A 26,150-nucleotide genomic window follows, 5' to 3' on the forward strand; every position below is an offset into this window, starting at 1 on the left:
CATCCTCAAAAAGCCCTCCCTTGACCCTTCCTCTCTGACTAGCTACCGTCCCATATCACTCCTCCTCTTTGCCTCAAAACTACTAGAACAACATGTCCACCTTGAACTGTCCTCCCACCTCTCCTCCTGCTCCCTCTTCGACCGCCTGCAATCTGGCTTCCGACCGCATCACTCGACTGAAACTGCCCTGACCAAAGTCACCAACGACCTACTAAATGCCAAATCCAAGCGACACTACTCCATCCTCCTCCTTCTGGACCTGTCATCTGCTTTTGACACAGTGGACCATTCCCTCTTACTCCAGATTCTCTCATCTCTTGGCATCACGGACTTGGCTCTATCTTGGATCTCTTCATACTTAACAGACAGGACATTCAGCGTCTCCCACTCACGCACCACCTCCTCATCTCGCCCCCTATCTGTCGGTGTCCCCCAAGGTTCAGTTCTAGGACCTCTGCTCTTCTCCATCTACACCTTTGGCCTGGGACAGCTCATAGAGTCTCACGGTTTTCACTTTCACCTCTATGCTGACGACACACAGATCTACCTCTCTGGACCCGATATCTCCTCCCTACTAACCCAAATCCCACAATGTCTGTCCGCCATGTCATCCTTCTTCTCTGACAGATTTCTAAAACTCAACATGGATAAAACAGAGTTTATCATATTTCCACCCTCTCATTCACATCCTCCATCTGACCTAGCCATCAACGTCAATGGCTGTTCACTCTCCCAGTCCCACAAGCTCGCTGTCTTGGAGTAACCCTGGACTCTGATCTCTCCTTCAAGCCACATATCAAAAGCCCTTTCCACTTCCTGCTGACTCCAACTCAAAAACATCTCCCGGATCCGTGCATTCCTCAGCAAAGACTCTGCAAAAACACTAGTCCATGACCTCATCATATCCCGGCTCGACTACTGCAACCTCCTGCTCCGTGGCCTCCCTTACAACACTCTTGCGCCTCTCCAATCTATCCTAAACTCTGCTGCTCGACTAATTCACCTGTCCCCCCGCTATTCCCCGGCCTCTCCTCTCTGTCAATCTCTTCACTGGCTCCCCATTGACCAGAGAATCCAGTTCAAAACTCTAACCATGGCATACAAAACCATCCACAACCTGTCTCCCCCATACATCTGTGACCTAGTCTCCCGGTACTAACCTGCACGCAACCTCCGATCCTCACAAGATCTCCTTCTCTACTCCCCTCTTATCTCCTGCTCCCACAATCGTATACAAGATTTCTCCCGTGCATCACCCCTACTCTGGAACTCTCTACCCCAACACATCAGACTCTCGCCGACAGTGGAAACCTTTAAAAGAAAACTGAAGACCCACCTCTTCCGACAAGCCTACAACCTGCAGTAACCACCGCTGCACGACCAGCTCTACCCTCATCTATTGTATCCTCACCAATCCCTTTTAGAATGTGAGCCCTCGCGGGCAGGGTCCTGACTCCTCCTGTACCAGTCGCTGACTCGTTTTGTTAAGATTATGTAAATGCTTTTGTTATGTATATCCCTATCACATGTAAAGCGCCATGGAATAAATGGCGCTATAATAATAAATAATAATAATAAAAATAAAAAGACAATATCAATTCCCATAGGAAAAGTGGTGGAGGTTACAGTGGAATAAAAATACAATATCAATGCCCCTTTGATGAGCTGTGGTGTACAGAGTGGTTTTATCAGACAGTTTAATGCCCCTTGGAAGAGACGTGGAGGTCACAGTAGCTTATCAAGACTGTTTTAATGCCACTTGGAAGAGTGGTGGAGGTTGCAGTGTATTAAAAAGACAATATCAATGCCCCTTAGAAGAGTGGTGGAGGTCACAGTGGAATAAAAAGACAATATCAATTCTACTTGGAAGAGATGTGGAGGTCGCAGTGGAATAAAAAGACAATATCAAAGCCCCTTGGAAGAGTGGTGGAGGTCGCAGTGGAAAACAGAGACAATATCAATGCCCCTTGGAATTGAGGTGGAGGTCGCAGTGGAATAAAAAGACAATATCAATGCCCCTTGGAAGAGTGGTGGAGGTTACAGTGGAATAAAAAGACAATATCAATGACCCTTGGAAGAGTGGTGGAGGTCGCAGTGGAATAAAAAGACAATTTTAATGCCCCTTGGTAGAGTGGTGGAGGTCGCAGTAAAATAAAAAGACAATATCAATGCCCATTGGAAGAGTGGTGGAGGTTACAGTGGAATAAAAAGACAATATCAATGCCCCTTGGAAGAGCTGTGGAGTTCACAGTGGTTTAACCAGAAGGTTTAAAGGCACCGAGGAATAGACATGGAGGTCACAGTAGCTAAACAAGACGGTTTTAAAGCTTCTTGGAAGAGTGATGAAGGTTACAGTGGAGTAAAAAGAAAATATCAATGCCTCTTGCAAGAGCTGTGGAGTTCAGAGTGGTTTAAATTGACGGTTTTAATGCACCTTGGAAGAGACGTGGAGGTCACAGTAGCTTAACAATACAGTATTAATGCCCCTTGGAAGAGTGGTGGAGGTCGCAGTGGATTAAAAAGACAATATCAATGCCACTTGGAAGAGTGGTGAAGGTCCCAGTGGAATAAAAAGACAATATTAATGCCCCTTGGAAGAGTGGTGGAGGTTACAGTGGAATAAAAAGACAATATCAATGCCCCGTGAAAGAGACGTGGAGGTAACAGTAGCTTTTAATTCCCCTTGGAAGAGAGGTGGAAGTTGCAGTGGAATAAAAAGACAATGGCAATGCCCCTTGCAAGAGTGTTGGATGTTAGAGTGGAATAAAAAGACAATACAAATGCCCCTTGGAAGAGCTGTGGAGTTCAGAGTGGTTTAACCAGATGGTTTTAATGCCCCTTGGAAGAGATGTCGATGTCACAGTAGCATAACAAGACTTTTTTAATGACCCTTGGAAGAGTGGTGGAGTTCGCAGTGGATTAAAAAGACAATATCAATGACCCTTGGAAGAGTGGTGGAGGTCGCAGTGGAATTAAAAGACAATATCAATGCCCCGTGGAAGGGACGTGGAGGTCACAGTAGCTTAACAAGACGGTTTTAATGCCCCTTGGAAAAGTGGTGGAGGTTGCAGGGGATTAAAAAGACAATAACAATGCCCATTGGAAGAGTGGTGGAGGTCGCAGTGGAATAAAAAGACAAAATCAATGCCCCTTGGAAGAGTGGTGGAGGTTACAGTGGAATAAAAAGAAAATATCAATGCCCCTTGGAAGAGACTTGGAGGTCACAGTAGCTTAACAAGACTGTTTTAATGCCCCTTGGAAGAGTGGTGGAGGTCGCAGTGGATTAAAAAGACAATATCAATGCCCCTTGGAAGAGTGGTGGAGGTCGCAGTGGAATAAAAAGACAATATCAATGCCCCATGGAAGGGACGTGTAGGTCACAGTAGCTTCACAAGACGGTTTTAATGCCCCTTGGAAGAGAGGTGGAGATCGCAGTTGATTAAAAAGACAATATCAATGCCCCTTGGAAGAGTGTCGGAGGTCGCAGGGAATAAAAAGACAATATCAATGCTGCTTGGAAGAGTGGTGGATGTTACAGTCGAATAAAAAGACAATATCAATGCCTCTTGTAAGAGCTGTGGAGCTCAGAGTGTTTAACCAAACGGTTTTAATGCCCCTTGGAAGAGACGAGGAGGTCACAGTAGCTTAACGAGACTGTTTTAATGCCCCTTGGAAGAGTGGTGGAGATGGTTGTGGATTTAAAAGACAATATCAATGCCCGTTAGAAGAGAGGTGGAAGTCGCAGTGGAATAAAAAGGCAATGTCAATGCCACTTGGAAGAGTGGTGTAGGTTACAGTGGAATAAAAAGACAATATCAATGCCCCGTGGAATAGACATGGACGTGACAGTAGCTTAACAAGACAGTTTTAATGCACCTTGGAAGAGTGGTGGAGGTTGCAGTGGATTAAAAAGACAGTATCAATGCCCATTGGAAGAGTGGGAGAGGTCGCAGTGGAGTAAAAAGACAAAATCAATGCCCCTTGGAAGAGTGGTTGAGGTTACAGTGGAATAAAAAGAAAATATCAATGCCCCATGGAAGAGTTGTGGAGGTCACTGTAGCTTAACAAGATTGTCTTAATGCCCCTTGGAAGAGTGGTGGAGGTCGCAGTGGAATAAATATACAATGTCAATGCCCCTTGGAAGATTGGTGGAGGTTAGAGTGGAATAAAAAGACAATACCAGTGCTCCTTGGAAGAGCTGTGGAGTTCAGAGTGGTTTAAATTGACGTTTATAATGCCCCTTGGAAGAGACGTGGAGGTCACAGTGGATTAAAAAGACAATATCAATGCCCCTTGAAAGAGTGGTGGAGGTCGCAGTGGATTAAAAAGACAATATCGATGCCCCTTGGAAGAGTGGTGGAGGTCGCAGTGGAATAAAAAGACAATATCAATGCCCCGTGTAAGGGACGTGGAGGTCACAGTAGCTTCACAAGACGGTTTTAATGCCCCTTGGAAGAGAGGTGAAGGTTGCAGTTGATTAAAAAGACAATATCAATGCCCCTTGGAAGAGTGGTGGAGGTCGCAGTGGAATAAAAAGACAATACCAATGCCGCTTTGAAGAGTGGTGGATGTTACAGTTGAATAAAAAGACAATATCAATGCCTCTTGTAAGAGCTGTGGAGTTCAGAGTGTTTAACCAGACGGTTTTAATGCCCCTTGTCAGAGACGAGGAGGTCACAGTAGCTTAACGAGACTGTTTTAATGCCCCTTGGAGGAGTGGTGGAGATAGTTGTGGATTTAAAAGACAATATCAATGCCCCTTAGAAAAGTGGTGGACGTCGCAGTGGAATAAAAAGACAATATCAATGCCCCTTGTAAGAGGGGTGGAGGTTACACTGGAATAAAAAGACAATATCAATGCCCTGTGTAAGAAACTTGGAGGTCACAGTAGCTTAACAAGACGGTTTTAATGCACCTTGGAAGAGTCGTGGACGTCGCAGAGGAATAAAAAGACAATAACAATGCACTTGGAAGAGTGCAGAAGGTTACAATGGAATAAAAAGACATTGTCAATGCCCCTTGGAAGAGCTGTGGAGCTCACAGCGGTTTAACCAGACTGTTTTAATGCCCCTTGGAAGAGACTTGAAGGTCACAGTGGCTTAACAAGATGGTTTTAATGCCCCTTGGAAGAGTGGTTGAGGTCGCAGTGGATAAAAAAGACAATATCAAAGCCCCTTGCAAGAGTGGTGGAGGTCGCAGTGGAAAACAGAGACAATATCAATGCACATGGAAGAGTGATAGAGGTTACACTCGAATAAAAAGAGATTATCAATGTCTCTTGAAAGAGCTGTGTAGTTCAGAGTGGTTTAATCAGATGGTTTAATGCCCCTTGGTAGAGACGTGGAGGTCACAGTAGCTTATCAAGACTGTTTTAATGCCCATTGAAAGAGTTGTGGAGGTCGCAGTGGATTAAAAAGACAATATCAATGCCCCTTAGAAGAGTGGTGGAGGTCGCAGTGGAATAAAAAGACAATATAAATTCCCCTTGGAAGAGATGTGGAGGTCGCAGTGGAATAAAAAGACAATATCAATGCCTCGTGGAACAGACTTGGAGGTCACAGTAGCTTAACAAGATGGTTTTAATGACCCTTGGAAGAGAGGTGGAGGTCGCAGTGGAATAAAAAGACAATATCAATGCCCCTTGGAAGAGTGGTGGAGGTTACAGTGGAATAAAAAGACAATATCAATGACCCTTGGAAGAGTGGTGGAGGTCGCAGTGGAATAAAAAGACAATATTAATGCCCCTTGGAAGAGTGGTGGAGGTCGCAGTAAAATAAAAAGACAATATCAATGCCCCTTGGAAGAGTGGTGGAGGTTACAGTGGAATAAAAAGACAATATCAATGCCCCTTGGAAGATCTGTGGAGTTCACATTGGTTTAACCAGAAGGTTTTAAGGCACCGTGGAATAGATGTGGAGGTTACAGTAGCTAAACAAGATGGTATTAATGCTTCTTGGAAGAGTGATGGAGGTCGCAGCGGTTTAAAAAGACAAAATCAATGCCCCTTGGAAGACTGGTGGAGGTTACAGTCGAATAAAAAGACAATATCAATGCCTCTTGGAAGAGCTGTGGAGTTCAGAGTGGTTTAACCAGACGGTTTTAATGCCGCTTGGAAGAGACGTGGAGGTCACAGTAGCTTATCAAAACTGTTTTAATGCCCCTTGGAAGAGTGGATGAGGTCACAGTGGATTAAAAAGACAATATCAATGCCACTTAGAAGAGTGGTGGAGGTCGTAGTGGAATAAAAAGACAATATCAATTCCACTTGGAAGAGATGTGGAGGTCGCAGTGGAATAAAAAGACAATACCAATGCCTCGTGGAAGAGACTTGGAGGTCACAGTAACTTAACAAGATGGTTTTAATGCCCCTTGGTAGAGAGGTGGAGGTCGCAGTGGAATAAAAAGACAATATCAATGACCCTTGGAAGAGTGGTGGAGGTCGCAGTAAAATAAAAAGAAAATATTAATACCCCTTTGAAAAGTGGTGGAGGTTACAGTGGAATAAAAAGACAATAACAATGCCCCTTGGAAGAGCTGTGGAGTTCACAGTGTTTTAACAAGAAGGATTTAAGGCACCGTGGAATAGAAGTGGAGGTTACAGTAGCTAAACAAGACGTTTTTAATGCCCCTTGGAGGAGTGGTGGAGGTCGCAGTGGAATAAAAAGAAAATATCAATGCCCCTTAGAAGAGTGGTGTAGGTTACAGTGGAAAAAAAGACAATATCAATGTTCCTTGGAAGAGGGTTGAAGGTCGCAGTGGAATAAAAATATAATATCAATGTCCCTTGGAAGAGTGGTGGAGGTCGCAGTGGATTAAAAAGACAATATCAATGCCCCTTGGAAGAGTGGTGGAGGTCGCAGTGGAATAAAAGACAATATCAATGCCCAGAGGAAGGGACGGGGAGGTCACAGTAGCTTAACAAGACTGTTTTAAATCCCCTTGGAAGAGTGGTGGAGGTCGCAGTGGAAAAAAAAGACAATATCAATGCCCCGTGGAAGAGTGGTGGAGGTTGCAGTTGAATAAAAAGACAATATCAATGCCTCTTGGAAGAGCTGTGGAGTTCAGAGTGGTTTCACCATGTGGTTTTAATGCCCCTTGGAAGAGTCGTGGAGGTCACAGAAGCTTATCAAGACTGTTTTAAAGCCACTTGGAGGAGTGGTAGAGGTCGCGGTGGATTAAAAAGACAATATCAATGCCCCTTGGAAGAGTGGTGGAGGTTCCAATTAAATAAAAAGACAATATCAATGCCCCTTGGAAGAGACGTTGAGGTCACAGTGGAATGAAAAGACAATATTAATGCCCCTTGGAAGAGTGGTGGAGGTCGCAGTAAAATAAAAGGACAATATCAATGCCCCTTGGAAGAGTGGTGGAGATTGGAGTGGAATAAAAAGACAATATCAATGCCCCTTGGAAAAGCTGTGGAGTTCACAGTGGTTTAACCAGAAAGTTTTAATGCATCGTGGAATAGACGTGGAGGTCACAGTAGCTTAACAAGACGGTATAAATGCTTCTTGGAAGAGTGGTGGAGGTTACAGTTGAATAAAAAGACAATATCAATGAACCTTGGAAGAGTGGTGGAGGTCGCAGTGGAATAAAAAGACAATATCAATGCCCCTTGGAAGAGTGGTGGAGGTTACAGTGGAATTAAAAGACAATATCAATGCCTCTTGGAAGAGTGGTGGAGGTTACATTGGAATAAAAAGACAATATCAATGCCCCGTGTAAGAGACGTGGACATCACAGTAGCTTAACAAGACGGTTTTAATGCCCCTTGGCAGAGTGGTGAAGGTCGTAGTGGAATAAAAAGACAGGATCAATGCCCCTTGGAAGAGCTGTGGAGTTCAGAGTGGTTTAACCAGACGGTTTTAATACCCCTTGGAAGAGAAGTGGAGGTCACAGTAGCTTAACAAGACTGTTTTAAAGCCCCTTGGAAGAGTGGTGGAGGTCTCAGTGGATTAAATAGTAGTGTTGAGCCACCCCCGTAGTATTCGAGTTCGGTTCAGTTCGTCGAACACCCGTGTGTTCGCCGAACTGTTCATCGAACTGTTCGTCGAACACCTTCGAACACCGTTAAAACCAATGGCAGGCAAACAAAAACACATAGAAACACATAGAAAACACCTTCAAAGGTGTCCAAAAGCTGACAAACTGCTCAGAAGACACAACTAACACATGGAAAAGTGACAAGTACATATAGTCATGCGAAAAGAAAAGAGGTGGAGGAGTAAAAGGAGGGGGAGACACAGATATAGGCATGTCATGCGCTTCTAAAATCCAAAAAGTGAGAAGCCGACACGTTCAGTCCGCTCCTGCCCGTGCCACCTCCGTGTCGCCGGGTTTGTGCCAGAGCCGTGGTGAACCCTGACGGCCAGCCCCCCTCTCCCAATACTGGTGCCTGTCCGCTGGTGGGTCGAGCGAGCCCCCCTGTGGTGGAGGCAGCTCTAAGCTTTTTAATTTAAATTGTCTCTCTAATTTGAATGAATACACTTTAAATCCATTTACAAGGATCTATTGGAGGGCAAGTCTCATGCCAGCAGCCGCGTAATTCCAGCTCCAGTAGCGTCCACTAAAGCTGCTGCAGTTAAAAAGCTTTTATAAGGATCGAGCTCGGCTGTCCACCGCAAGGCATCCTACTGCCAGTCCCAGCCCCTATGCCTTGGGGTGCCTCCTGATGCTCTTCACTGAGTATCCCGTGGTCCCGAAGCATTTCCTTTGAAAAAATTAAGTGTCCAAACTACAGGTGGTGTAGCTTGCTTAACAGCCGGGATAATCCGCTGACTAGCAGACACTGCTACTAGGCACAAAGTATTTCCTGGGCTAGATGCAGTTAAAAATTTGTAATTATATACTCTCGGCACGCCATATATGATTCTCTTAAAAAGCTTGGGGTAGGGGTCTAGGGGACCCTTTTATAGCCAAAATCACGGCCTTGTATCACAATACGTCACCTAGGCTGAAGACAAATGGAACTGTAGCACCCTGAGGGCTCGTTTTCTACAGAGGTATTGCACCTCACCCAGAGGTGTGATATCTCACTCTCAGGTAAGGATGGAGTGTGGATCAGGACCCCGACACCTGCATGCATTACACCACATTGCCGTGGGGCAGGGAGACCAATATGCCCCTGAGATGGGCACGACAGTCACTGACCCTGGCTGGAGTGGGGGGAGGGAACACTGAGGTAGGGGAACCCTGTAGTGCAGGAGCAGGGAGGAAGCAGTTCCTGGGTGCATTGATAAGGAAGTATAAAAGGTGGGCACCATATTAGTTCAGTGCAGAGAAGTCTGAGCAGAAGTGACAGGGAGCAGGGGCTCTGCATGAGCTCTGCTCCGGAGGCAGGCCTAGTAACACAGGCCCAGGCCTGGAAGAGGGAGAAGGAAGGAAGAGGAGCGGAGAAGGCTCCAGGAACGAGGAACGAAGGGATCCCAGGGTTGCGGACGGGCGAGTCGCCACCGCACGCCCGAATCCACCTGCGTAGAGGGGTCAGGCCAAAGGGGGAGACCGGTCCCTGAAACTAGTGGAGGTGGGAAACGACCCTCAGCTAGAAACCGGAGGCTGTGACATTTTATGTGGCGCAGCCCCTCGCTACACCCGCTAGGAAGGCACCACATAGGGTCAGGGAAACTGGTGCCAAGTTTACCAAGAGGAGGCCCGAGGCAGCCAGACAGAAGCGTTGGTAAGAAAGGCCAGACAAAGGACACACAAAGGGGGTCCTGTGAAGCGCTCCAAAGTTATCTGGGAGTTGTCTGAGCCCCTCACCTGGTGAGCACAGTACGACGTGGGCAGCCATTACCTGCAGACGTGGTCTGGATAATAAGAACTGTGAGTAAAGGCCCTGGACTGCATCACTGACTCCGTGTCGTTACTGCTGCTGCCCTGCACCATCACCCCCATTCTCCGCATACACTGCCCTGAGGCTATACTCCTCCCTGTAGCGGCGGTTCACTCTGACCGCAATCCACGGGTGGCGTAGTCGGACATTTAAACATCAAAACCACATAAATAGTTCCGCCACTGGTTTGACCACCCTGAGCCACGGAACCGGGTCGCCGCCACGAAGACTACAACCACCAGCATCCACCAAAAAGGGTCCGGCTCCGGGTGTCCCAAGGCCCAGGGGGTGTGTCAGAACATTTTCATCACCTTTCACAATCACCAATGGGACAAGGCAGGGATGTCCTCTGTCCCCTCTCTTATACATCCTAGTGACGGAGCACCTGCTCTCATCAATTCGCCATAACCCCAATATTAGGTGGATTGAGGTGGGAGGCACCGAGTACAAGTGCTCTCTATTTGCTGATGATGTCCTAGTATATATCACTCAATCACATATATCCATCCATGCTGTTATGGCTGAAATAGATCACTTTGTTACATGGTCAAATTTTAAAATCAATCAAGTCTGAGGCCCTCGATGTCTCCCTCCCCAAATCCATATAGGATTCCATCCAGTCCAACTTTCCCTTTGCCTGGCCCTCACAGGGTATCAAATACTTAGGAATTCCTATTCATAGAGACCTCTCCCATCTATGTTATCTTAATTTTGGGCCCTTTATTGAACAACTCCATACAGACCACGGTTGGCAAGTTAGAACTGTAAGATTCACTACGTGAAACACTGGTGTTTTGTGGAAAAGCACATGTACACTGTGTTCCAAATTATTATGCAAAAAGTGTTTAGGAGTGATAAGGGAAGAATTTGTTTGTTTGTCAGTTAAACTCATTGATGGTGATGTGTGTCAGGGCTCTTTATATCACTGTAAGCAATTGCAGACACCTGTGCTAATTAGTTTGTCAGGTGTGTCCAATGAAAGGCAAGACTACTTAAGAAGGCTGTCTCACATTATTAAGCAGCCTACATTTTCTGCCAAAATGGGAAAGAAAAAGGATGTGTCGGCTGCTGAGAAGCAACAAATTGTGGAGTGTTTAGGTCAAGGCATGACTACAATCAACATTGTGCGATGATCAGGATGAAGTGTCTTGGCAATCAAGAAGTATGTAGCTGATTCACAGTACACACGTGTGCGTGCTGATAAGGGCAAATTGAGGACTCTTTCCTACAGGCAATTACGTCAGGTTAAAAGAGCAGCGGCAAAAAAGCCTTGTCATAGCAGCAGACAAGTTTTTGAAGCTGCTGGTGCCTCCAACGTCCCCCGAACAACAAGATGCAGGGTCCTTCAGAGGTTTGCAGCTGTGCATACGCCATCCTGTCGACCTCCTCTATCCACTTCACACAAGCAGAAACGGCTCCAGTGGGCCAAACATTACATGAAGACTGATTTCAAAACTGTTTTGTTCACGGATGAGTGCCGCGCAGCGCTCGATGGTCCAGATGGATGGAGTGGAGGATGGCTGGTTGATGGACACCCCACGCAAACACGGCTACAGCGCCAACAAGGAGGAGGTGGAGTAATGTTTTGGGCTGGAATCATGGGGAGAGAGATTGTCGGCCCCTTTAGGATCCCTGAAGGCGCTAAAGATGAACTCCATAATGTATGTGGATTTTCTCAAACAGCACTTCCTGCCATGGTTCAAGAAGAAGAACCATGTATTTCACAGCAAGATCATTTTTTTGCATGATAATGCACCATCTCATGCTGCACATAAAACATCTGCATCTCTGGCTGATATGGGCATAAAAGGGGACAAACTTATGGTGTGACCCCCATGCTCCCCTGACCTCTACCCCATTCAGAACCTCTGGAGCATCATCAAAAGGAGTGTCTATGATGGCGGGAGGCAGTTCACATCTAAGCAACAGCTCTGGGAGGGTATTCTGTCCTCATGCAAAACAATTGAAGCAGAAACCATCCAAAACCTGACAAATTCAATGGACGAGAGAGTTCAGAAGCTCCTTTCGAACAAGGGGTCCTATGTGAAAATGTAACATCACCTAGAATAAAGTTTTGAGTTGAAAACTGTTTGATTTCAGTTTCTAATAACCTGCTAATGCTTATAATTTCAAAAATGACCATTTTTTTGGTCTTTATTAAAATGAAAAGGTTGATCGAAAAGTTTGGGGGATCTAAGAGTGTGGCAACCCAGTAGTCATGATTACTTCAAATTCTGACAATATGAGGGTCATGTTGCAGGTAGTGCAGCAAGAAGGCACTTATGTGTCTTGCGCATCTCGGAGCCCCAAAATTATTTTCCGGGCTAGATGCAGCTAAAAATTATTATTAATTTTAAATCTGGTGGAGCTTAGTATAGATGGCCTAATAGGATCAGTGCTGCACACTGCTACAAAGCCCAAATTATTTTCCAGTCAAGATACAGATAAACATGATTAGTAATTTTAAATCTGGTGGAGCTTATTATAGATGGCCTAATAGAATCAGTGCTGCACACTGCTACAAAGCCCAAATTATTTTCCAGCCAAGATACAGATAAACATGATTAGTAATTTGAAAGCTTAAAACGGTTGGTAGGGTGATTTTAACCAATCATCAAGCTTTTACTCTCCCCAGGATGACACAGGGGTAGAAAAGTCATTTCGGATCCATGATTTGTTCATCTTTATGAACGTGAGTCTGTCTACATTATCAGTGGAGAGCCGCTTGCGCTTATCTGTCAGCACACCACCAGCAGCGCTGAACACACGTTCAGACAGAACGCTGGCTGCGGGGCATGACAAGATCTCCAAGGCGTAAGTGGCTAGCTCCGGCCATTTTTCCAGATTGGAAGCCCAAAAAGAGCAAGGGTCCAGTGACACAGTCATGGCTTCAATGTTTACTTGGAGATACTCCTGTACCATCGTCTCTAGGCGTTGACTATGTGTCAGACTTCTTGTCTCCTGTGGCCTTGCAAAGGATGGGCTAAAAAAGTGGTGAAATGATTCCGCAAAATTGATGTTACCAGCAGATACTGTGGTTCTGTTACGGTTTGAGTGCTGAACACTTGACGGTCCCACGGTTGGCAAGTTGGAACTGTGAGATTCACTACGTGCACCACTGGTGTTTTGTGGAAAAGCACATGTAAGATTCTGCAACAGTCTCTGCTGATACTCCTGCATGCGTGCATCCCTTTCTATGGCAGGAATAATTTCTGCAAATTTACTTTTGTACCGGGGATCTAACAGTGTGGCAACCCAGTAGTCAGAATTATTTCTAATTCTCACAATTCGAGGGTCATGTTGCAGGTAGTGCAGCAAGAAGGCACTCATGTGTGTTGCGCATCCAGGAGCACCAAGTCCCTGTTGTGTTGGTGTCGAGGTAACAATCATGCTTCCTTCCTCTGTCCTCTCCCCCCAACCTCGCACAACAGAAATGTGATCAAGGTCTCCCTCGTCTGATGAGTCTTCCATCAGTTCGTCCTCCACTTCTTCCTGGGCTCCTGCACCTTCCTCACTAGTTTGGCTGCTACCATGCGCCCTGGTAAAACCATCTCCCCCACCCTCACATGCCTGCCTCCTTGGTGCTGCCGACCGTCTGGACCTTGCAGATGTTAGCCCTTCCGCATACAACTCCTCCTCCTCTACTTCCTCCACCTCCTATTGTGCCACCACCTGACTCCGAATTCTGTTTAACATGTGCTCCAGCATGTAAATCACCGGAATAGTCATGCTGATAATGGCATCGTCAGCACTAAACATCTTCATCGCCATTTCAAAACTGTGCAGAAGGGTGCATAGGTCCCTGATCTGAGACCACTCCTCCAGCGTGATTTGCCCCACCTCTGGATCTCGTTGGCCCAGGCTATACGTCAGAACGTATTGCACCAGGGCTTTTCGGTGCTGCCACAGTCGCTGCAACATGTGCAGAGTTGAATTCCACCGGGTAGGCACATCGCATTTTAGCCGGTGAAGTGGCAGGCCCAACGACTTCTGTAGAGATGTAAGTCGCTGAGCTGCGGGATGCGAACGGCGGAAGTGAGCACACAGCGACCGTGCCCTCTGCAGAAGGCCATCTAGTCTGGGATAGTGGGCTAAAAATTGCTGGACAACCAGGTTCAACACGTGAGCCATACAAGGCACGTGTGTGACATTGCCCCGGCGAAGGGCCGCACCCAGGTTTGCAGCATTGTCGCACACGGCCTTCCCTGGTTTTAGGTCCAGTGGAGACAACCATTCATGAAATTGGTTCCCCAGAGCTGACCACAACTCCTCAGCTGTGTGACTCACATTTCCCAGACATTTCAAAGTAAAAAACGCCTGATGACGTTGAGCCCTACTGCCAGCATAGTAAGGAGGTGTGCAGGATCCCTTCTGCGCAGTTAGAAAGCTTGTGGCATGACCAGACAGGCTTTGGGTGCAGGTGGAAGACCAAGAGGAGGTTGAGGAGGCAGAAGCAGTGGAGGAACTTTGACATAAAGAGGATTGACGCACAACTCGTGGGGACGGCAAGACTTGGACAGCAGCCCCTTGTCCTGCTGTCACCATAGTTACCCAGTGCCCAGTCAGCGACATGTAACGCCCCTGTCCATGCCTACTCGTCCAAGTGTCTGTAGTGAAATGCACCCTGTCACACACAGAGTTTCTCAAAGAAGCGGTGATGTTGTGTGCGACATGCTGGTGGAGCGCAGGCACACCTTTCTTTGAGAAGTAGTGACGACAGGGCATCTGGTACTGGGGCACTGCGACGGACATAAGGTCTCGAAAATCCTCTGTGTCCACCAGGAGGAAAGGCAGCATTTCTGTAGCCAAGAGCTTGCAGATGGTGAAATTCAACCTCCAAGCTTTCTCATGGCTAGGAGGAAATGGTCTTTTACTTGTCCACATCTGAGGGACCGAGGGCTGGCTGTTGTGCTTAGACGGGATTGATAAGGGTGTCCCCGGCAAACTGCCGGTCTGTGAGGAAGATGCAGGCGGACATGTTAGGTTGCCTTGATCCAAAGGTGGTGCTATCGATGTCGGACAGCGCTCAACACCAGCTGGTGTTACCACCTCCAAAGAAAATGATGACCTGCCAATCACGCTGGCTGTTGCGGGTAAAGAGGTGGCAGGTCTGCGCCCCAAAACAGGTGTGACTGCTGTCCCCCCAGTCACAGAGGATGAAGAGGCCGCGGATGCACAAGATATGGCAGACAGCGGTTGGCCCGGCCGGCTAGGCCGCATTGTAGCACACTGAGCTTCCCACTGCAACTTATGCTTCATGTCCATGTGTCGGTTCATGCATGAAGTACCCAAACTATGTATTTTTTGGCCTCTACTTAGCTTTTGCTGACAAATGTTACAGATAACACGAGTTGGGTCATCTTTATCGATCTGAAAAAATGCCCAGGCTATGCAAGGCTTAGCACCCATGCGACCTGAAGAGCCACCACGACTTGTGGTGAGAGGCAGAGTTGTGTTTGAGGATGCAGTTGTTGACGTGCTTCCAGTACTACGTCTCTGTCCAGGAAGGCGCAACCTGACCTCGTCGTCACTAGCATCTTCCTCCACCTCCTCTGCTGACCTCATCTCTTGGCTGACTGTGGGTTGACAGTAAGTGGGATCTCCAACCTCATCATCATCACCCTGTGCGTTATTACACCCGTCGTCCTCAGAGCCAACCTGTTCCTGCCCTGACAAAAAACTAAAGTTGTCGCTCCAATCAGGTATTTGAGTCTCATCATCGTCTTCCTCATTGTCTCCACCAACAGGAGTTACAGTTTGGGAATGAGGGTCTACATTATGGTCAGAACCTTCTGAGTCTGGTCCTGGATCCGACTCATAAAGATTCTGGGCATCAGTGCAGATCATTTCCTCGTCTGGATTCACAGAAGCGCTGGAGTCGACCTCTGATTCCCAGGCTATAGTATGAGTAAACAGTTCTGCAGACTCAACCATCTGTTCTACCTCATACTCAGACGGGCAGCTGGAGATTTGGGAGCTGTGAGGAAGCAAGTGCGATTGGGGTGACACCTTTGAGGACTGGAGTATTTGTGATGTTGAAGTTGATGTGGAGGAGAGCCCACTTAAAGGAGCACTTGATATCCGTTGAAGCACCTGCTGTTTTTGTGCCTCATCTGGAATTTGTAGCGATTGGCGTGGCCTTAAGAAAGGGATCTTATCACATTGTCCGCTAAAAGAAGTAGACATTTTAGTTTGGCTGGAAGATGGTCTTTTTTCTGCAGATGTTACTGTTGCTTTAACACCTACCCCACGGACACAACCTTTTTTCCCCTTCCCAACACGCCTATTCCCCTTTCCACCAGCAGCAGGCCTTTTTCCACTCATTTTGGTGGTTAACTAATTCACAACTCTGGAGTTGTTTGCACAAAAAAACAATGGATGGGAACCGAGCAGAGCTGAGTGGCCAAACTGTGGTATTAGGCCAAAACTATTGGCTGGGTTAGATGCAGAAAAAAATTATATTCAATTTGCAACCTGATGGAGGTCAGTATAGATGGACTAATAGAACAAGTCCCACACACAGCTAGAAGCCCAAATATTTTTTCAGAGGTAGATGCAGAAAAAAATTGTATTCAGTTTGCAACCTGATGGAGGTCAGTATAGATGGACTAATAGAACAAGTCCTACACACAGCTAGAAGCCCAAATATTTTTTCAGAGGTAGATGCAGAAAAAAAATATATTCAGTTTGCAACCTGATGGAGGTCAGTATAGATGGACTAATAGAGAAAGTCCCACACACTGCTAGAAGGCCAAATATTTTTTCAGAGCTAGATGCAGATATAAATTATTTTTAATTTGCAACCTGATGGAGGTCAGTATAGATGGACTAATAGAGAAAGTCCCACACACTGCTAGAAGGCCAAATATTTTTTCAGAGCTAATGCAGAAAAAAATTATATTCAGTTTGCAACCTGATGGAGGTCAGTATAGATGGACTAATAGAACAAGTCCCACACACAGCTAGAAGGCCAAATATTTTTTCAGAGGTAGATGCAGATAAAAATTATTTTTAATTTGCAGCCTGATGGAGGTCAGTATAGATGGACTAATAGAGAAAGTCCCACACACTGCTAGAAGGCCAAATATTTTTTCAGAGCTAGATGCAGACAAAAAATTATTTTGAATTTGCAACCTGATGGAGGTCAGTATAGATGGACTAATAGAGAAAGTCCCACACACAGCTAGAAGGTCAAATATTTTTTCAGATCTAGATGCAGATAAAAATTATTTTTAATTTGCAACCTGATGGAGGTCAGTATAGATGGACTAATAGAGAAAGTCCCACACACTGCTAGAAGGCCAAATATTTTTTCAGAGCTAGATGCAGAAAAAAATTATATTCAGTTTGCAACTTGATGGAGGTCAGTATAGATGGACTAATATAACAAGCCCCACACACATCTAGAAGCCCAAATATTTTTTCAGAGGTAGATGCAGAAAAAAATATATTCAGTTTGCAACCTGATGGAGGTCTGTATAAATGGATTAATAGTGAAAGTCCCACACACTGCTAGAAGGCCAAATATTTTTTCAGAGCTAGATGCAGACAAAAAATTATTTTTAATTTGCAACCTGATGGAGGTCAGTATAGATGGACTAATAGAGAAAGTCCCACACACTGCTAGAAGGCCAAATATTTTTTCAGAGCTAGATGCAGATATAAATTATTTTTAATTTGCAACCTGATGGAGGTCAGTATAGATGGACTAATAGAGAAAGTCCCACACACTGCTAGAAGGCCAAATATTTTTTCAGAGCTAGATGCAGATAAAAATTATTTTTAATTTGCAACCTGATGGAGGTCAGTATAGATGGACTAATAGAGAAAGTCCCACACACTGCTAGAAGGCCAAATATTTTTTCAGAGCTAGATGCAGAAAAAAATTATATTCAGTTTGCAACCTGATGGAGGTCTGTATAGGTGGACTAATAGAACAAGTCCCACACACAGCTAGAAGCCCAAATATTTTTACAGAGGTAGATGCATAAAAAAATTATATTCAGTTTGCAACCTGATGGAGGTCTGTATAGATGGATTAATAGAACAAGTCCCACACACAGCTAGAAGCCCAATATTTTTTCAGAGGTAGATGCAGAAAAAAAATATATTCAGTTTGCAACCTGATGGAGGTCAGTATAGATGGACTAATAGAGAAAGTCCCACACACAGCTAGAAGGCCAATATTTTTTCAGAGCTAGATGCAGATATAAATTATTTTTAATTTGCAACCTGATGGAGGTCAGTATAGATAGACTAATAGAGAAAGTCCCACACACTGCTAGAAGGCCAAATATTTTTTCAGAGCTAGATGCAGACAAAAAAATATTTTTAATTTGCAACCTGATGGAGGTCAGTATAGATGGACTAATAGAGAAAGTCCCACACACTGCTAGAAGGCCAAATATTTTTTCAAAGCTAGATGCAGATATAAATTATTTTTAATTTGCAACCTGATGGAGGTCAGTATAGATGGACTAATAGAGAAAGTCCCACACACTGCTAGAAGGCCAAATATTTTTTCAGAGCTAGATGCAGACAAAAAATTATTTTGAATTTGCAACCTGATGGAGGTCAGTATAGATGGACTAATAGAGAAAGTCCCACATACTTCTAGAAGGCCAAATATTTTTTCAGAGCTAGATGCAGAAAAAAATTATATTCAATTTGCAACCTGATGGAGGTCAGTATAGATGGACTAATAGAATGATGCTATGCCCAAAAGATTTTACTTCACTAGCTGCAGTAAAAAAATTGGTATTCTACACACAGGTGGTATATCTTGCAACACAGATAGGCTACTCCACTGACTAACACACTCTGCAATAGGCCAAAAAGGATTAGCTTTGCTAGATTCAGCCAAATGCTGTGAAAAAAACTTGCACAGCACTGGCACAGACCTGCCTGGCAAAAACTGATAGGAACTGATGTAACCTAGTCCTGAAAAGGACTGCAATTACAATTAGTCTTTACTCCCACAACCTATCTATTTAAGAGCACAGACCTGCCTGATAAAAGTCGTAGGAAATGCTGTAACCTCGTCCTTAAAAGGACTGCAATCACAACTATTCCCTACTCCCAAGCTATCTGTAGATTTGTGCGAAAATTGGCTTGAAATTAACAAGGTATAGCGCACACAGCAACAGCGGTGCCGTCTAACACGCAGCTGCAGCAGTGAGAAAATGGTGGCGACGGGGAAAATGGCTTGGTCTTATAGGGCAAGGACATGTGACATACACTGCCAATGACACATGCCCTTGCTTGTGTGAAAAACAGCAGTTCGCTCCGTGTGTGCGCTGCTAATAGGCTGACAGACTGCACCTCCCCACTGCAAATGCGGGAAAGAGAAAAAAATGGAGATCTTCATTATTCCTGCAGAGATCCATCCCCTGCCCCTCCCCCCACCCCGCTGTACACTCAAACTGCGTATTAACTTTAATTTTCATCATTACTGAGAAAAAATCCAGTTATTATTTTGGTGCACGAACAGTTATCGAACATAACCTCGAACAGCCGAATTTTTCTCAAATCGTTCGTGTTCGCCGAACGGCTCGAACATCGCCCAAAACAGCTCGAATTTGAGATTGGCGAACAGTTCGAGTCGAACAACGCTCATCTCTATTAAATAAACAACATCAATGCCCCTTAGAAGAGAGGTGGAAGTCGCAGTGGAATAAAAAGACATTGTCAATGCCACTTGGAAGAGTGGTGGAGGTTACAGTGGAATAAAAGTACAATATCAATGCCCCGTGGAAAAGACAGGAACGTGACAGTAGCTTAACAAGACCGCTTTAATGCCCCTTGGAAGAGTGGTGGAGGTTGCAGTGGATTAAAAAGACAATATCAATGCCCATTGGAAGAGTGGTAGAGGTCGCAGTGGAATTAAAACACAAAATCAATGCCCCTTGGAAGAGTGGTGGAGGTTACAGTGGAATAAAAAGACAATATCAATGCCCCAATGAAGAGTTGTGGAGGTCACTGTAGTTTAACAAGGTGGTCTTAACGCCCCTTGGAAGAGTGGTGGAGGTCGCAGTGGAATAAATAGTCAATGTCAATGCCCCTTGGAAGAGTGGTGGAGGTTAGAGTGGAATAAAAAGACAATGCCAGTGCTCCTTGGAAGATCTGTGGATTTCAGAGTGGTTTAAATTGACGGTTTTAATGCCCCTTGGAAGAGACGTGGAGGTCACAGTGGATAAAAAAGACAATATCAATGCCCCTTGGAAGAGTGGTGGAGGACGCAGTGGATTCAAAAGACAATATCAATGCCACTTATAAGAGTGGTGGAGGTCGCAGTGGAATAAAAAGACAATATCAATGCCCCGTGGAAGGGACGTGGAGGTCACAGTAGCTTCACAAGACGGTTTTAATGACCCTTGGAGGAGAGGTGGAGGTCGCAGTTGATTAAAAAGACAATATCAATGCCCCTTGGAAGAGTGGTGGAGGTCGCTGTGGAATAAAAAGACAATATCAATGCCGCTTGGAAGAGTGGTGGATGTTACAGTCGAATAAAAAGACAATATCAATGCCTCTTGTAAGAGCTGTGGAGTTCAGAGTGTTTAACCAGACTGTTTTAATGCCCCTTGTAAGAGACGAGGAGGTCACAGTAGCTTAACAAGACTGTTTTAATGCCCCTTGGAAGAGTGGTGGACGTCGCAGTGGATTAAAAAGACAATATCAATGCCCCTTAGAAGAGTGGTGGAGGTCGCAGTGGAATAAAAAGACAATATCAATTCCACTTGAAAGAGATGTGGAGGTCGCAGTGGAATAAAAAGACAATATCAGTGCCTCGTGGAAGAGACTTGGAGGTCACAGTAGCTTAACAAGATGGTTTTAATACCCCTTGGAAGAGAGGTGGAGGTCGCAGTGGATTAAAAAAGATACTATCAATTCCCCTTGAAAGAGTGGTGGAAGTTACAGTGAAATAAAAAGACAATATCAATGCCCCTTGGAAGAGTGGTGGAGTTCGCTGTGGAATAAAAAGACAATATCAATGCCCCTTGGAAGAGCTGTGAAGTTCAGAGTGGTTTTACCAGACGGTTTTAATGCCGCTTGGAAGAGACGTGGAGGTCATAGTAGCTTAACAAGATGGTTTTATTGCCCCTTGGAAGAGTGGTGGAGGTTACATTTTAATAAAAAGACAATATCAATGCCCCTTGGAAGAGTGGTGGAGGTTACAGTGGAATAAAAAGACAATATCAATGCCCTGTAGAAGAGACGTGGAGGTCACAATAGCTTAACAAGATGGTTTTAATGCCCCTTCGAAGAGTGGTGGAGGTCGCAGTGGATTACAAAGACAATATCAATGCCCCGTGGAAGAGTGGTGGAGGTTACAGTGAATTAAAAAGACAATATCAATGCCCCGTTGAAGAGACGTGGTGGTCACAGTAGCTTAACAAGACTGTTTTAATGCCCCTTGGAAGAGTGGTGGAGGTTGCAGTGGAATAAAAAGACAATATCAATGCCCCTTGGAAGAGTGGTGGAGGTTATAGTGGAATAAAAAGACAATATCAATGCCCCTTGGAAGAGCAGTGGAGTTTAGAGTGGTTTTGGTTTTAATGCCCCTTGGAAGAGACGTGGAGGTCACAGCAGCTTAACAAGATGGTTTTGATGCCCCTTGGTAGAGTGGTGGAGGTCGCAGTGGATTAAAAAAGACAATATCAATGCCCTTTGGAAGAGTGGTGGAGGTCGCAGTGGAATAAAAACATAATATCAATGCCCCGTGGAAGAGCCGTGGAGGTCACAGTAGGTTATCAAGACGTTTTAACTCCCCTTGGAAGAGTGGTGGAGGTCGCAGAGAATTAAAAAGACCATATCAATGCCCCTTGGAAGAGTGGTGGAGGTTGCAGTGGAATGAAAAGTCAATATCAATGTCCCTTGGAAGAGTTGTGGATAGTGTTGAGCTTTCCGATACTGTAATATCGGTTATCGGCCGATATTCGCGGTATCGGAGTTCCGATACTGAGTTCCGATATTTTTACAATATCGAATACCAGAATCGGAAGTATCCATAATGCCTGCGCTCTGCAGTGTCTCTGAAGGATGACAAGCTGGATATCAGCTCTCAGCTGCGATCCAGCCTATCATCAGAATGCCATCCCAGAATTCTCCTGATTGTTTAAAAGCCGGCGGGCGGTAAATAGCCGCCGGCTTTTAAACAATCACACAGGCCCATACTGCTTCCCCGCAGCCTACCACCCCCGATCCTCCGCTCCCCTCGCCACCTCCCATCCCGATCGTAAGTTAGGACCGGGCGGGGAGCGCAGCACCAGGGAGCGGGGAGCGAAGGATCCGGGCCGGGAAGTCGGCAGTGAAAAGACTTCACCGCCGGCTTTCCCGTTCTGTGCAGCGCTCTCCCGCCGGTTATTTCAAGTGAACAGCTGAGGTATCAGGTGATGCTGATCGGCTGTTCATTTGAAGTAGCCGCGGTGCCCTCAGAGTGTTCGTGTGAGTTCATCCTTGACTGCATTGCATGAACTCACATGAACTTTCCCAAGGCCGCACAGGTCAGCCTCACCTCCCAGACCATCAGACCGGTCATGATTGGTGTCTGCACGATGTGTGCGCGATGTGTGCGTGATGTGTGCGCGATTTGTGTGCGTAGGCAGACATAGGCCGATGTGACACTACTACTCCCATCGGCCTATGTCTGTCCCCCGTCCACTCGTGCCAGCAGGATCAGCTTGATGGGAGCAGTAGTTCCCATCAGCCTGATCCTGCTAATTAAATTGCCCTTTAAACTGGCCCATATGTTATTTTGTCCCCCATAGTTTTCTATTTTTGCCCCTATACATGTTTTATTTAGGCCCCCATATTTTTTTGGGGGGGTTGTTGGTCCCCAATAAATTTTAAATACATTTCATTGGTGGCCAGTGGTTACCTAAAATAAATTAGCTTATACATTACCTGTCCCCGCCGATCGCCACCTAAAATAAAGTAAAAAATAAAAAACTACACCTATACTCACCTAGACACCTAATTCCCCGAAGCCATTGATCTCCTGTAATAAAATATAAAATGATAAACCACAACCTTATCCTTACCCCTCCGTAGTAGTCCACAAGTGTCCCACGAAGATCTCCAGTTTAGAGCAGCCACATAAAATGTGACCGCTCTAAACCGCTGCCGCCTCTACAATAACGGGGCCGTAAAGCAGCCCCGTCATTGCATAAGCGGGTTCGCCGGAGTTCAGGCAGCGCTGCTCTGGTCAGCTCCTTTACGGCCCTGCTGTACCATGAGAAATTCCCACGGTACAGCAGTGCCGTAAAGGAGGTCTCCGGAGCTGCGCTGACTGAATGCACTCCGGTGACCTCAGTCAGTGGCTCCCGCTGCCGGGAGCGGACTTTGTATTATCAGCTGGCCCTAAGCCCGAAATTCATGGGGTCACGCCAATATTAGACATGACCGCCATGAATTTATAGTAAAGTATTTAAAAAAAACACAACACCCACAATAAAGTCCATTAATTGAAATAAACACACAATTCTTTATTGTTCTAAATTAAACTCTACTTACCGTCACGCCCATTCCAGCTGAAGCCAACGATCTCCTGCAATAAAAGTAAAATAATAAAGCAACCTCATCCTTACCTTTCCATGGTTCCCAGGACAGCTTCAGCTCTGCTACATCGAGATGACAGGCTTGATCGCAGCAGAAAGCTGCCATCCAGCCTGTCATCCCACAGACACTGAGAAGCGCAGGCATGCTTATACTCCTCAGTGTCTGGCTGTGACGGCATCCAGATGAGCTGACAATGAACTCAGCTCACCTCATGCATGTCACTGACAGCGTGGGAGAATTCTCCAGTGCATGCGGTGAGCGTGAGAGACTCGGCTCATCTGGATGCCGTCACAGCCTGACACTGAGGAGCGCAAGCATGCCTGCGCTTCTCAGTGTCTGCGGGATGACAGGCTAGATGGCAGCTTTCTGCTGCGATCCAGCCTGTCATCTCGATGTAGCAGAGCTGGAGCTGTCCTGGGAACCATGGAAAGGTAAGGATGATGTTGGTTTATTATTTTTCTTTTATTCCAGGAGATCGTTGGCTTCAACTGGAATGGGCGTGATGGTAAGTATAGTTTAATTTAGAACAATAAAGAATTGTGTGTTTATTTCAATTAAAGTACTTTATTCTGGGTGTTGTGTTTTTTTTAAATACTTTACTATAAATTCATGGCGGTCATGTCTAATATTGGCGTGACCCCATGAACTTCGGGCTTAGGGCCAGCATATAATACCAAGCTGGCCCTATCCCCTTTATTACCCAGTGAGCCACCGCACCAGGTCCCTGGATGAGTTGGGTACAGCGCCAGAAGATGGCGCTTCTATGAACGCGCCATTTTCCAGGGTGGCTGCGGACTGCAATTTGCAGCAGGGGGGGGGGGGCAGAAAGCTTGGGCCTCCCTGCGCTGCAGATTCCAGCCCCCAGCTGCCTACTTGTACCTGGCTGGACACAAAAATAGGGCGAAGTCCCACGTATTTTTTTTTTAAATTATTTCATGAAATTCATGAAATAATAAAGAAAAAAAGGGCTTCCCTATATTGTTGTGTCCGGCCAGGTACAAATAGGCAGCTGGTGGTTGGGTGCAGCCCGTTGCTGCCTGCTGTACCTGGCTGGACACAAATATAGTGCGAAGCCCCACTTCAATTTTTTTTTAATTATTTCAGGTAATTCATGAAATAATTAAAAAAAATTGACTTGGGGCTTCGCACTATATTTGTGTCCAGCCAGGTACAGCAGGCAGCAACGGGCTGCACCCAACCACCAGCTGCCTATTTGTACCTGGTTGGACACAACAGTATAGGGAAGCCCTTTTTTTCTTAATTATTTCATGAAATAATTAAAAAAAAAAAAAAACGTGGGGCTTCGCCCTATTTTTGTGTCCAGCCAGGTACAACTAGGCAGCTGGGGGCTGGAATCTGCAGCGCAGGGAGGCCCAAGCTTTCTGGGCTCCACCCGCTGCAAATTGCAGTCCGCAGCCACCCCAGAAAATGGCGCATTCATAGAAGCGCCATCTTCTGGCGCTGTACCCAACTCATCCAGGCCCTGGTGCGGTGGCTCACTGGGTAACAAAGGGGTTAGGGCCAGCTTGGCATTATCAGCTGGCCCTAAGTCCGAAATTCATGGGGTCACGCCAATATTAGACATGACCGCCATGAATTTATAGTAAAGTATTTAAAAAAAAACACAACACCCAGAATAAAGTCCTTTAATTGAAATAAACACACAATTCTTTATTGTTATAAATTAAACCATACTTACCATCACGCCCATTCCAGCTGAAGCCAACGATCTCCTGCAATAAAAGAAAAATAATAAAGCAATATCATCCTTACCTTTCGATGGTTTCCAGGACAGCTCCAGCTCTGCTACATCGAGATGACAGGCTGGATCGCAGCAGAAAGCTGCCATCCAGCCTGTCATCCCGCAGACACTGAGAAGCGCAGGCATGCTTGAGCTCCTCAGTGTCAGGCTGTCACGGCATCCAGATGAGCCGAGTCTCTCACGCTCACCTCATGCGCAGGAGAATTCTCCCACGCTGTCAGTGACGTGCATGAGGTGAGCTGAGTTCATTGTCGGCTTATCTGGATGCCGTCAAAACCAGACACTGAGGAGCGCAAGCATGCCTGCGCTTCTCAGTGTCTGCGGGATGACAGGCTGGATGGCAGCTTTCTGCTGCGGTCCAGCCTGTCATCTCGATGTAGCAGAGCTGAAGCTGTCCTGGGAACCATGGAAAGGTAAGGATGAGGTTGCTTTATTATTTTTCTTTTATTGCAGGAGATTGTTGGCTTCAGCTGGAATGGGTGTGATGGTAAGTATGGTTTAATTTAGAACAATAAAGAATTGTGTCTTTATTTCAATTAAAGGACTTTATTCTGGGTGTTTGTGTTTTTTTTTAACTTTGACTATGGGGTTAGTAATGGGGGTGTCTTATAGACGCCTCTCCATTACTAACCTGGGCTTGATGTCAGCTGGCATTATAAGCTGACATCAACCCCAGGCCTATTACCCCACTGCCACCGCTACAGGGCAATGGGAAGAGCGAGGCTAAGTGCCAGAATTGGCGCATCCTATGGATGCGCCATTTCTGGGGCGGCTGATGGCTGGTGTTTCTAGACTGGGAGGGGGCCAATATTCATGGCACCCTTCCTGGGCTATTAATATCAGCCCCCAGCTGTCTGACTAGCCTTTGCTAGCTATTAAAATAGGGGGGACCCCAAGTCATTTTTTTGGGGGGGTCCCCCATTTTAATAGCTAGTAAAGGCTAGGTATTCAGCTGAGGGCTGATATTAGTAGCCTGGGAAGCTCCGTGGGTATTACCCC

This window comes from Phyllobates terribilis, unplaced genomic scaffold, assembly GCF_046119375.1.
Source record: "Phyllobates terribilis strain yellow unplaced genomic scaffold, ASM4611937v1 Scaffold_39__1_contigs__length_11870865, whole genome shotgun sequence".
Classification (NCBI taxonomy): domain Eukaryota; kingdom Metazoa; phylum Chordata; class Amphibia; order Anura; family Dendrobatidae; genus Phyllobates; species Phyllobates terribilis.